The 14,317-nt window shown below is 44.8% G+C and overlaps 1 long non-coding RNA gene across 1 annotated transcript; it reads left to right on the top strand.

Annotated features, from left to right (window-relative positions):
- The first annotated feature begins 212 nt into the window (after positions 1-212).
- On the top strand, positions 213-8,925 carry LOC139176438 (uncharacterized). The gene is made up of 3 exons (XR_011560918.1): positions 213-3,850; positions 5,136-5,209; positions 8,070-8,925. It is a non-coding gene; the product is annotated as an uncharacterized lncRNA (long non-coding RNA).
- Positions 8,926-14,317: the final 5,392 nt, after the last annotated feature.

A 14,317-nucleotide genomic window follows, 5' to 3' on the forward strand; every position in this document is an offset into this window, starting at 1 on the left:
CACAACTGAGCGACTTCACTTTCACTTTTCACTTTCATGCATTGGAGAAGGAAATGGCAACCCACGCCAGTGTTCTTGCCTGGAGAATCCCAGGGATGGAGGGAGCTTGGTGGGCTACTGTCTATGGGGTCGCACAGAGTCGGACATGACTGAAGCGACTTAGCAGCAGCAGCAGCAGCATTATATACTAAGAATAATGAATGAGACTCAATTGTTGCTGGGGGAGATATGATGGAGGTAAGGGAGATGACAGGTGCTCTGAAAAACTTGGATTGTAAAGGTAATGAGGGGCCAGACTGTGAAGGGCTCTTCATTTTGCTGTCTAACGTTGAGGCCATTTTCTGTAGATAATGCAGAACATCATTAGTTCATGATCAGATCTTTGGCTGCCCAAGTGTGGAAGGGGATGATGCTGGAGGCAGGAAGATACATCCGGCGACTGCATTTTTCTGGGTGAGAAATGATGAAGACCTGAAGAAGGAGTGTGGGAGGACAGTAAGGAGGTAGAGCTAGTAATAATGTGTGATATTTCAGAGGTAGAAACGATGGCATTTTGTGATCAGTTAAATACTGGGCATGAAGGCAGAGTCCAAGATGACTGTGCTCTAAGATGACCCCGAGAACGGATGACTCTAAGTCAGTGCCTGGCACACTGTGGATAAGAAACAATTGTCTTGGATTGTGGCAAGAAGACAATGGAGTAGATCATCGCTGGGAGGAAAGGATGATGCCAATGAATCTGAATAGTGGAGGAAAATAAATAAAAGAATAAGTGTGTGTGTGTGTGTGTGTGTGCATGTGCACAGGGCACTGGGAAAAAAGGATGTGAAACCTGTGTCCATTACCCTATATGATTTTTTACTACTTGATTAAACTTCTGCTAGAACCATGTTCAGAGAGTGAATTTAGAAAACTGTATAACCACCTTTAAGATGCCAGATTTCTCTCAATGGTAAGTTTAGCTCTGCTCTTTGGATCTGAAACAGCTTTGAGCAGGGGAGGGAGAGCAGGGGGTGTGGGTTGACCTTCAGTGCATTTGCTGTATCATTCCGGAATGAGGGCAGTGCCTCGGGTTTCTCCCTCTGCATATCCCTCTTTGCTTGTGTCTCCATCTGAGAATGAAACGTTCCCTGGCACTGGATGGGACTACATATGTGTCCCTTGCCCAAGACCCTCTGCAGTGGCTATGTCGTGGTGAATATTTGCTATATTGAAATATACATCTATAACCTCTGCTCCTCCAAGTGACATCCTGTTTCTACAACACTGATGGGAGAATATGCACAGTTTTCCAGCAAAGATCTTGAAGCTGTTTCTCACCAACCTTGCTCTGTGGCAGACTGTCTGTGGCCATGGTACAGCAGAGTGGGGTCCATGGTGGGGGGACAGATCTCTCATTGCATTTATATTTGTACAGAACATTGTTCTAGCAGCTATGAATTGTGACTTTGCAGAGGAAAGGGGGAAAGTCTTATGGTCTAATTAGTTGGGGAAATTCCGAGTTAAACAAATGCGCTTCATTCTGCAAGACCTCTCAGAAGCTTTACTCTACCAATATTTGCTATGAATATCTGAGACAGGGGTGAAGATTTTCCTAAACATAGCTGACTCCAGAGCACTATAAACTTTCTGTGGAAAAGTGCTCCCTGCATCAGAGTTTGGAAAGAGTTGTGCTACTGAAGTAGAGTGGCCAACGTGTTTTTAGATGCCTGGCACCCTCAGCAGGAATTTCTAAAAAAGACCTCTAGCCATTACCTATCTTCATATGGTCTTCAGTGAGCATGAAGCACTCAAGATTGACTGAAGTTGGAACAATCTCCCTATTCTGACACGTTTAGTTTGGATTGGAACTCACTTTACAGATGAGCCAGGATCTGGGTGTAAATTAGAGCCACTTCTGTCATCATTCCACATCTTATCACACTTGGGGTTTCCTTTCCTCTCCCTACACACCCCTACAAATGGCTTCTTATAATAAAAAACAATTCATGTTGGTTTCCATCTTAAAACTTGTTTTAAAAATACTTTGAAAACACTAGATACTTTTCTTTGGATATTGGAGCATAATACAATAGTAACTAGATACTGGATTGGCCAGAAAGTTTATTTGGGTTTTTCCATAAGACTATGAAACTTCCTCACCAACCCAGTATTTATGTGCTGCTTCTCTTGTTCCCATGAGAATACAAATGCAAGGTGTTTTTCAGTTTTCAGGAACTTTATTGTTTATAATCCAGATTGATCCTTAGAACAACTTGACAAGGAGGAGATGAAACCCCATTGTCTTATTCTGCTATAACAAAACTGCCCAGACCTGGTGGCTTACGAACAATAGAAACTTATTTTGCTCAAGATTCTGGAAGCTGAAAATCCAGGATCAGTGTGCCAGCATGGTTGGGTTCTAGTGAAGTTTTCTTCCAGGTTGCAGAGGGCTGACTTCTTCAGCATGTCCTCACAGGGTAGAAGGAGTGAGGGAACTTTCTGGAGGCTCTTTTATAAGGGCACTAACTCCATTCGTGAGTCCTCCACTCTTGTGACCTAATTACCTCCCAAAGCTCCACCTCCTAATGCCATCACATTGGGCATTAGATTTCCATGTATGAATTTTGCAGGGAATATAAACATTCAGCCTATAACACACATTTTATAGAAATGAAGCAAATAACATATATGGCTGCCTAGTTTATGCAGGTATTTGGCTAAGTGTTTTACATGTATGAGCTCATTTAAAGCTCCTCCCAGAGAAGGCAATGGCGCCCCACTCCAATACTCTTGCCTGGAAAATCCCATGGACAGAGGAGCCTGGTAGGCTGCAGTCTATGGGGTCACGAAGAGTCGGACATGACTGAGCAACTTCACTTTCTCTTTTCACTTTCATGCATTGGAGAAGGAAATGGAAACCCACTTCGTGTTCTTGCCTGGAGAGTCCCAGGGACAGGGGAGCCTGGTAAGTTGCCATCTATGGGGTTGCACAGAGTCGGACACGACTGAAGCGACTTAGCAGCAGCAGCAGCAGCAAAGCTCCTCCCTGAAAGTGAAAGTCGCTCAGTCGTGTCCAACTCTTTGCAACCCCATGGCCTATACAGTCCATGGAATTCTCCAGGCTAGAATGCTGGAGTGGGTAGCCTTTCCCTTCTCCAGGGAAACTTCCCAACCCAGGGATCGAACCCAGGTCTCCCACATTGCAGGCAGATTCTTGTGAGCCACAAGGGAAGCCCAAGAATACTGGAGTGGGTAGCCTATCCCTTCTTCAGCAAATCTTCCTGACCCAGGAATTGAACTGGGGTCTCCTACATTGCAGGCAGATTCTTTACCAACTGAGCTATGAGGCAAGCCCTTAAAGTTTTATATTAGGATATGCTATCCTTGTGTTAGAAATGAAGAACTAGAGACTAAGAGAGAATTAACTTGCTCAGTCACATAACTTATAAAAGCAAGCCGTGGTGTTTAAACTCATGGTCATTTAACCCCCAGGCCCACTCTCCTTCCATGATGGTACTCTTAAAGAGGAGACTGAAAACAAGGGCAACTCAAGATTTGCCCAAGTTCACACGGCAGGTTGGGGAAAGTGCTGGAATTAGGACCTGATTCACTGGACTTTTCATCCAAGGGTCTGTCTTCTACGTGCTTTTGCCAGGTCACTGGAAAGCGTTTTCAAGAGGAATCAACGACCTGTGAAATGTCACCGACAGCAGCCATGACTGCATGAGAGCAATGGGAAGAGAAGACAAAACCAGTGGCTCCGAGTCTCCCCCTCATCCCTCAGTGGCCTCAGTGTTGTTAAGTAGAGCAGATCCTGCATCTCTAAGAATGCCACCTTAACTTCATTCTCTTTTGTCACATAAGTAAGGTGCAGTATACTTAAGCAGTTTGGGTTCTCCTTACCTCTTCTTTTCATGACCAAAAAAAAAAAAAAAAAATACATTAAGTCCCCTGCATACAAATCTTCAAGTTGTGAGTTTTCAAGGATGAGAACATGCACTCAAGTTGTGAGTTTTCAAGGATGAGAACATGCACTCATCAATGTCGGGCATGAGTGAAATTGCAGCTTGCCCTCCGTCTCCCATTGCTGATTCTCCTTCAGCTCTACCGTCTCCCACCTCCTCTCCTCCAGTCAGTAACTCTTCTTGCCCCGTATGTCAGCTGTTGTACTGTACTACTGTAACTTTTCAAGGTACTGTACTGTAAGGTTAAAAGTTTCCTTTAATTTTTGTGTTTGTTTTTTATGTATTATTCATGTGAAAAATATTATAAACCTATTTCAGTAAAGTCCTACATAGTTGATTGCATTAGTTGGGTACCTACGCTAATTTTGTTGGACTTATGAACAAATTAGGCTTAGGAATGAACTCTTGGAATGGAATTCACTATGTAGGGGATTTATTACAGAGCAAATTCTACCACCTGCCCTTCAGTGGTACCTACTGTTCCCACTAATCAGATGAATTCGATTCAGTCGCATCTCCCAACGTTCCCCTACGTGAAACCCCTGTGCTGGTCTCATGGGGACAGCTATGGAGTTGCACAGGCACACTCTCTCAGAGCCTGCAGTCTAAACACAGTGTGAGAGGTACTACTGAAGAGGTCCAAACTGTCAGGAAAGCAAGAGGTGAGACGCTCAGGGAGGTAAAGAAGGAGTCCTGGACATTTAGCGTGGAATGCTTACCACTGCCTCTCAGAACAATTTCTGGGATGTCCTACTTGTAGTCACCACATGCTTAGCTCCTCAGAGACATTTACTGGGTAGTTGCTGAAAAGCAATAACTATAGGGCAAATTTTTGTTGCCATTTTCCCAAACCCAAAGTCTTTTTGAAATTTTCCTTGAAACCAGGTTGGGACAAAAGGGGGGTTATGTTTCTGTGTCCTGGGTCTCTCCTGAGAGCTCCTTGGCCCACATGAGACACGAGTGTGAAGTGAAGGAGAAGAGGGGTCTGGTCTTTATGGAGTTGCTGGTTTCCAGTCCTCCTCTTGGGAGCTGGGAGTAGCCGTGTTCATCTGCTTTCTGTTTCCCAGCTGACCCTTCCCACTCTTGGATGCAGTGGAGGGCAGAGTCTGAGCTTGGGCCCCCTGCGGGGTTATTGCCCATGGAAATGATGTAAGAAATCATTTTGCCTTTTTTTTCCCATTCATCCAGGCTCTGCTGATTGGGCAGAAATAGAGTCGTCCAAAGGCCAAATCAAATGGATGGAGCCAACGCGAGGAGTTAAGGTAGCGGAATCTATATCCCATGTTTTGAGGGATTATTTCCTTTAACTATTGAATGAGGATCTCGAAGTCAGGCCTTACTTCTGTGATTAACAAAACCTTTGAGGATAATGAGGGGAATATGGAAATGGATTTAAGTTTCTCAAAGAAAAAGAGCTACTTTATAAATCCAAGGCAGTTACATACAGCCTCCTGGGTTCAAAATTCCAGTGGGCTTACATTGGCCAGATTTATGTGTGCCTGTGCCCAATAATGTTCCCCCTTGCCCATTTAGGCTTCCAGATCATTAGGCTGAGAGAAGTAAGGACTTCCCTTGAGGAAATACAGAGCTGTTATTCCACTATTCCCTCCACCCCACCGTTGACTCGGGGAATCTCTGAGAATCTCTGGAAGGGACTTCAAAAGTCACGTAGTCCAGCTGCCAGTATATTCCCTTGCTAAGCAGGCAAGTGGGAATAGAAAGTAAAAGTGCAGTTAATTCTCAAGCATTTGGACGTAGATTGTCCACAGACAGAGAGTGAGAGATTTGTGTGTTTGGAGACAGTGCTTGGGGTCTCTTCGTATCTGTTCCTTCTCCAAGCTAAACAATCACAGATCATTTCACTGGTCCTTAGAGGACTGCTTTCAAACTTCTGAAATCGCATAAATTGAAGCCATTTTCATCTAACTAGGTTGATGCTGCCTTCATTTCCATTCCAGAAACTTTTGGCTATTCCCCATTCAGAAGGGACTGACTGTATTTGAAATAGGATGACAGAGGAATTACTCTCACTGAGATTACCCTTCAGCTACATCCCAGAACTGAGAGACTCTGCTAACTGCTACTGCCATAATGACTAGCAATCACGGCACAATCACGGAAATGAATTAAATTATTAATTTCAATAGCACCCCATGGTGCATTTATAAATTCCACCATCTGGGGAACATAAATATGGAGGTCCACATTCTAAACTTGGAGGCATGGTGCTTAGTGCCAAGGGCTGTATCTTTGAAGGCAGTAAAGATTTTTCAAGATACTATATGTGGAGCAGCAAGCTGTGCATTTGAGAGAAGGATCTGTCCCTGGGTCTCTATTAGCTTTACTATTTATTTAAGGATCTCTTCTCCTTTATTTTTTAACCAGTTCATATCGATAGATGCAATATATAAAAATCTTGGTTTAGGAAAAGTACACGATGGGAAATAAAGTCAAACTCTTATTTGAACTATTTATTTATTCTCTCCCTTTTCTCTTTATCCCATTTCTTCCTCCCAGAGTCTCTTCTCGTACTGACTTGCTTCACTTATGTAAATCTCTGATTAATAAGTTCTTTCTACCGAGATAGCTATTCTTGGGTTTTGAATGGGTTCAAAAATCTCTCTAAAACTTTAAGAGCATTGTTCCTGAAGCAGAGAGGATAGAGGTCCTGGAGGAGTGTGTACCTACTCGAATCAAAGAGATTTAACTTTCTTTCCTTATGTGGAACCATTTGGCCAGATGTTGGGGTTCCCTGAGCCTTCTCTGTTTGCCATCTGTCTTGTCCCCAAGGGCTGGTGAGAGAGGGACACTTCTAAAGACTGTATGTAAATGACTTCTATGGAGCCCTACAGGGGCTCCCTAGGCTACCTTCTTCCCACTATAGATCACCAATGTAAAGCCAAGCAACAGCCCAGGCCCCTGCCATCGTGTACTACAATGTCCTAATATCCAAAACAGCTAGATTTCTAGCCAATGAGTTCCCTTAAGACCCACAAGAAAAGTACACAGCTTCCTGCAGGATAAATGCTTCTAAAGCATCCAGGGTGTTGTGTAGCTCTTGACTTCCTTGTTCTCTGTATCCAGGGCTTTAATGCAATTTGTGTGTTGACTGGCTGATGATGAAGATGACTGTTGAGCACTCCTTCTAGAACTTCTACATATGCACATCTAATCATACAGAGCTTAGTCACCTCTGCAGGCCAGTGTGATTTCTAATTGAGACTGAGGGAAAACTCCAAAGGTCACCTCATCCCCTTTGCTGCCACCAACAATTGGTGATGCTCACTGGCCATTCAATGAACCAACTTTCATATATAAGGTTAAATGAACATATTGTGGGAGGGGCAATTTTTAGCAACTGTGTTTTAGGTTGATTCCTTTCAATTCTCTGTAGAGCCAAACATCAGGGTAACTTGAGATCTGGTGATCTATAACTTTGGAAAGAGGTGGATTGTACCTGAATAGAATTTCACTTCTTCATTGTTTTAGATGTCATTCTCATAACTTAGTGAAATCAGCTTATCATTAGCCATTTGACAACAAGAGAATAAACAGAACCTGCAATCGTGATAGATTAAATGAAACTTCTGATCTTCATGGCAAAGTCCTTGCCAATAGCTTCTGTTTCTGTCCCTGGATGGTAAACATAAGCATTCATCAAATTTGAGGAGCTGGACCTCTAGGGACTCCCATATCCTGCGTTTATTAATGACAATGAAGGACCCAAAATCAGCGATTTATGCAATTTAGCCACGGCTATCCCCAACCTCTGTGGGAGTTAGTAGACTGGAATAATTACAGACTAAATAGTGATGATAAGGAGGAAATGTACTGTAGTTGGAGTTAGTGGGCTGAGAAAACAAATGTTTCCGGTCTCAGGAGAATCTGCTTGCTGTTATAAAGGAGAAAAGTAGAAGCAAAGAGACCTTGTCCTGATCTGTACGAGTTCAGTAGCTGGGAAAGGCCACATAAAGTTATCATAAAAAGCAAGAGGTGATAAACACAAAAGACCCTTTAGCATCCTGCCCCCCCCACTAGCCTGCCTCACAGCAGCGGGAAGACAAGCAGTCGGCACACTGGTTTTGAGATGAAAATCGGGAATTGTCACTGTTTTGCCCCCAGAGCCAACGCTAGTAAGACTGGAGGAACCAGTGTGACTTTGCCTGTATTTGCTTCTGACGCAAACACCAGAGAAAACTCAGACAAAGAAGTGAGAAACTTCCTATTCTGAGTTGAGGAGTTCCGCATGAGCCTGTCACAGCATCCGTTCTGGGTAATCACAAGGCTTCTTTTCTCTTTGGGTATCAGAATAGCTCACCCTAAGCCACCAGCCGCTCTACATTAATGACTGAATCCCTCTGAGGCCCAGGTCAAGTGGCCTGCCCAAGGCCATGACGGAGGACCCAGGTAGACCACGAGCTCAGCAAGCATGGCTTCCTGCCAGAAACAATGCCTCTCCCCTACAGTCTCCTTGAGTCTCACTCCCTGGATAGACGTGCTGTCTGACACTGCCCTGCAGTGAACAAAGGAACAAAGGGAAAGAAAAAAAAACCCAGCATTTCTTTCTAAGATGAAAGCATATGGTACCATCAAGGGAGGTGGGTGGGAAGAAGGATTCTTGGGAAGATTCAACAGTATGTTAGTTATACCTCAAGGGCAAATAGTATGAGAGAAGAAGATGTTTTCTTTGTTGGGCACAATAGCCCTTCAGCCCAGCAAGGGAGAGTGCCCACCTGAGTGAGGACCAGCTCTAAACTGACTCAGCACTTCTGCTCAAGTATCTTCACTTAGCCAGGTGACGCTCTTCCAGGTGAGTTTTTCCTTATAGTAAGATCTGATGGCCAATTTAACTGGCCATGGAAAAGAGAAACAATACAGTTCTATAGAGAATTATGTAAGGAAATCTAAATAAAATCCAGAACATTCACACATTGATCCATTCATGCATAAGTCAGCAGCATCAAAACAAGACTCATCTGGCTTCCCATACCCTCCCTTCTTCCATTCAGATGCTTGTCGAGTTTTTCATGAGGGTAACCTAATGAGGGGAGAAGGGGATGGCACCCCACTCCAGTACTTTTGCCTGGAAAATCCCACAGATGGAGGAGCCTGGTAGGCTGCAGTCCATGGGGTCTCGAAGAGTTGGACATGACTGAGCAACTTAGGAGCAGCAGCAGCAACCTAATGAGGAGATCTGGAAAAGGCTGCTTTTTGCTGGAGGTTCTCTCTGGCTGCCACAGACCCCACCCAGCTGCCCTCAGGCTCAGGGAGCAAGATCCCCTCCCTGAACACCTGTATAACCCATTCATGAACCTGTGAGGAAGCCCTGATCTTCTTTTCCCAAGTATGCTCCTAGGGAGGCTCTCTGAAAGGAGAGGGACCCAGGTGTACTCATACTTCTGAATATCTGACTGCAAGCCTGTCTCTAATGCTCCTTTAGGGCTGTCTTCAAAGCTCCCAAGAAATTAATCATAAGAGGCTTCTACTCTAGACAATTCAGTTACATGTGGATTCCTCGGGGACTTGCCTGACATTATTGGCTATTACTGGGTGTCACTGGATGTTGCTGGGAATCACTGGATAACCTATGTGATTATCAGGTGACTCTCTAGTCCAAAGCCGGGGACCCCTCCCTCTCTCTGGGAACCATGACTTCTGCTGCTGCTGCTGCTGGTACTGCTAAGTTGCTCCAGTTGTGTCCGACTCTTTGCGACCCTATAGATGGCAGCCCACCAGGCTTCCCCATTCCTGGGATTCTCCAGGCAAGAACACTGGAGTGGGTTGCCATTTCCTTCTCCAAAGTGTGAAAGTGAAAAGTGAAAGTGAAGCCGCTCAGTTGTGTCCGACTCTTCACGACCCCATGGACTGCAGCCTACCAGGCTCCTCCGTCCATGGGATTTTCTAGGCAAGAGTACTGAGTGGCTTGCCATTGCCTTCTCTGACTTCTAGCCCCATGAAACCTAAAGTGGTGGAGATGGAGAACCCAGATTTCTCAAGTGGGCCACTGGGAGTGATGGTGAGCAGGGCCACTTCGCCTTCCGCTTCTTGGTCCCCAACAACAACATATGATGGTTGTTGATTAAAGACGTATGTCTTATCCCGTAGGATGGCACCTGATTCTTGCAGGTTTCATCTCTAAACTAGCACTTTCACTGTGTCCTCAAAAAACCATTTCATTGCTTGATCAGGTCTATAGATTCTGTGTGTGATGATATTTAATAGAACCAATGTGTATGCCCACTGCCATACCTCCTCTTCTGTAAAGTGGGTCCCGAAGTCAGAGGTAACATTCAGTGGATTTTAAGTGGATAATAAGTGACATATTACATGAATGTTGGTAGATTAAACATTTGCAGTCAACTGGTCAAAGCCTTGCAAATAGGATATATGTTGATTTCAGTCAAGAATTGCCATATCCAGGGTGAAAGGGATCCCCTTTGATCAATTTACCACCAAGTGGCTGGTTGATCTCCTTGAGGGATGGGTTCAGCCTTGGTCTTTGTGCGTCAGATTAAACATTTGGCAGTGGCAATAACTAAGTTGGCTTTGGTGAGTAGGTACCCCAGTATGCCCTCTATCTCTGTCACAGTGGCTATTTTATTCATGAGCCCATCACACCAGGATTAGAGTGGGTAATGATGGAGGCTGGCTGATATCAACTGGCTCAGTTATTATGAATAGTTGGTTGTTTAGTTGTCTATTTATTCCATGGTGTTTACTCTCTTACGGGCATTAACATGAAAAGATTTTCATGTTTCACACCCACTCTTAATAGATCCATCAACATGCTCCTTTCTCAGATTTTTGTTTGTTTGTTTCTGATATTGCAAACATCTTGGTGTTACATCCCTGTCCAGCCAAGCCATTCTCTGTTACTCAGGAGTCTAGAAAATTCTTACTTTGGCTGACTTCTCTTTCCATACGCAATTTATGATCAGATATACCACCTAAAGCTTTGCCCATTAGTAGGATCTCCCCTCATTTCTGCAGGCCACCACTTCATGTGACTGCAGCTCATTAGGAGTCCATTTTCAACTTGTACTCCGACACCAAGCCATCCATAAATCAAGCTTGGCTCTTTCCTGCCTTCATCAGGTAGTTATAAGGGGCCTCCCATCTGGTCAGAGACGTTAGCTAAGGTTAAGTACAACAGTGGTGGATGACACGGGCTTCTGTAGTTTTCACCTTCTGGCCCTGCCCATGCCTGATCCTGGATGTCCTATTTCTGTCTTGCAACTGATGGCTTTTGTGCCTGACCAACTTTGTGATTTGGTGGGTCTGATAGACCCTGCATAATGGGGAGCTCTGGCTGCATGATCCCTTAGTATCATAATCAGATGATCCATCTCTACCAGGGTCCAGCAGCTTGCAAGGAGTCCTCTTTCAAATTGTGTGTAGTTCTCTGTCATGGACGGCATGCCCTTGCTCCAAAAGCTTAGAGTTCTATATTATGATTCTCCTGTGGGTTTGCCATACATTCTGCACAACATCCTTTTTGAGCATAAGATCCTCTGGGTCAACTAGATTAAGCGGCAGGCTGCTCGTACACACTCTGAACCTGCTGCATGTCCTTCCCTCTGAGCCCCGCTCACAGCTGGCAGCCTTCCTGTCACTTGTGTATTCTCAAGTTAGGAATGTGCTCTCTCCCCAAAACCCAAAGACTCCTATCACGCATGATGCTTTCTTCTTGGTTGTGAGATGTATAAGATATAGTAGTATCTTTAAGGGGTGGAATGTCCTGGAATGCCCCTGATTGTTTGGTATTGACAGAAGGCTTTATATTTCATCCTCTTGAGATCTCTCTCACTAGCTAGTTTTTCTCTTTCTCCTCTCCCTCCTTTAGCTAGTATTCTCATCCTTGCTCCCTGTCTCTACCTATCAGTAGGTTGATCTTTCTTCCCACAAAGTCTCCAATGTCCTTGCTATTCAGTGGATGTTCATCAAGTAGATGAGCACGACACTGTGGACATAATGAACATACATATTCTGTAGACTGCTTAGGGGGTCCTGGTCTTTTCAGACTCTACTGAGAGGGTGGGAAGTATGCATCAATTGAGGCAAGACTATAAATGTATATTGCTGTCAGTTCCATTTGAATTGCTTCTAATTCTCCTTGTTGATAGAAACAGAAATGAGTTAATTCATTATTAGGTCAATGCCCTTCTACCATGCACCCAAAGCTGTGTTTTCACCCAGAAGAGCTAATTAAGATCATTAAGCAAGGTGTTAATATGCTCTAGAAAGATATTACTTCTAGTGTAATGGTTCCAACTGGGGCTATGACTTGGTGAAGTTTTGAGGATCATCCAACCTGATCCCTCTGTTTTTTGTAGAAATCACACTGGAGAATTAAGTGAGGGTGGGATAGAGACCCCCACCTCATGTATGCTTTAGGTTTTAGGGGTGGCTTTACTCTTTGCCATTCCCACATAGAAAACCGTATCATCTGTCATTGACTGTCTTGGTTGGGGGCCTTCCCCATGGCAATAGCTCCTACTCTATAGTCCAAGGAGCACCTGTATGGGGGTTCTCCCAACTGCCAAGTGTGTCCCTTCCAATTATACAATCAGCAGTCAAGGAAATGACCACAGGGTGGATCCATTGGCCCAGCAGACCTATTGTGAGCCAAGCCTGGCTGGAGCTCCATTTACTACCTTGTCTCCATATGCTCCCATTCTAACAGGGGCCACGATGACCCCAACGTATCAATATCACCACTTTGGGCCCCCAAGTATTAATATCACCACATACTTTCTGTCCAGCAGTCCTTAAATATCTGGGTATTTCCCTTTCTCCAGTGTGTGGTTACTTGAATCATGATGGTAGTTACATTTAGGGAAGGGCTGGGGGATAATTATTGTCAACCTTTGCCATGGTGTTTTAGGGTCCTTCTCATAGGTCCTGGCCTCTCCTTCAGGCAATGGGCTCAGATCTAGAAACTGGGCAAGGAGTCGTACTTCTATTGAGGCAACTGTGCTCAATCTCTTGATTGTTCATCCTTGATTCCCTTGTCTATAAACTCAGCAACACCCTCTGACTGCTTGTACAGTGTGGGAAGCCTGGGAACCCTGTGCTCTACTAGTTAGCTCACAGCTCTCTGTCCTGGTTGCCTTCCTGACTTGCATGCTCATTATTATTAGACCCTCCTCTCTTCTAATCATTATATATGACCAGCTGACTTTGATTCACTAGCATCCCCATTGCTAACAGGGAGTGCAGTTTAAAACAGTAATTCCCGTCATGTCCTCTGGTCAGCACTGATTTCTCAGTGATGCGGGTGCCCCTCGCATTCATGTATTCCACATGGTTCTGGTGGCCCTCAGGTGGGCAGGCCCTTCTAAGTTGTCCTGAGTTGGATCAAGAGGGGCCAGACACTTATGCTCCTATCACGGTCACTGTGCAGACTGCCCCTGGGAAGGAAGGGGCCCAGCCCTGAGAAAGACAGCTCTGTTCCACTTTGGGCAATTCTAGAAAGAACAGACAATTGGGGCAGTCAGCTGCTAGTGCTCCAAGCATCTTGGGAATAAGCCCTTTGTTGCTAAAGAGGGGGTCTGGGGGGTACGTCCCAGCCTTCACCATACCTAGGAGAGCTACTCGAATGTTCCCAGCTCTCTGAACCTTTTGTCCCTTTGTCCACCATCTGCCACCACTGTCTGGGATTTCTACTTCACAAATTTGCAGGAAAATTTAGATCAAAATATTTCTAAAAACATTCAGATATTTGCAAATTGGCAAAGATTAATTAGCCAAGAAATTGCTTGATTCTTCCACTTTAACTCTTAAATTATATGATGTCTAGCACATAAAGCATTCATGAACTAGAGCTTAGATATGTATGTTTTAGAGATTATAGGCTTGAATCAACAAACCAAAGAACTTCACAACAAATTGAGGCAGATTCTCACTTGAAAAGTGCTCAGGGCCCCGTGTAACTCTGGTCCTATAGGCCAGTATGCATCCCTTCTGCCTGCTCTCTGAAAGCAGGAAGCAAAAGGAGGACCTGGGCTGCCCTGGGGCCCCAAACAAGGGTGCAAAGGTGAATCTAGGTGTCCAGGAATAGGGGCCCAGAGTTAACGAGGTGAGAATATGCTTCCGACCTGCTGAAGCCTCAGTATCGGGACACAGTCACTCTGCTCAGACCAGGGGATGGTGTCGGAGTGTAGGTGACAGGAGGTGCCCATGGACATGTGGCGGGTGACATTGCAGAGAGGCTCGAGAGGTCTGGGCAGGAATGGAAGGACCGTGGGTTCAAAGGCTGAACACCCAGGTCTGTGCTCAGTCCACAGGCAGCGTGACTTCTAGAATTGCCAGGCATTTTCATGAGGCTGGTGTCTAAGTTGAGACTGGACTTTCAGCAGATGTTTATTTCA

This window comes from Bos indicus, chromosome 16 (genome assembly GCF_029378745.1).
Source record: "Bos indicus isolate NIAB-ARS_2022 breed Sahiwal x Tharparkar chromosome 16, NIAB-ARS_B.indTharparkar_mat_pri_1.0, whole genome shotgun sequence".
NCBI classification, from domain to species: Eukaryota; Metazoa; Chordata; class Mammalia; order Artiodactyla; family Bovidae; genus Bos; species Bos indicus.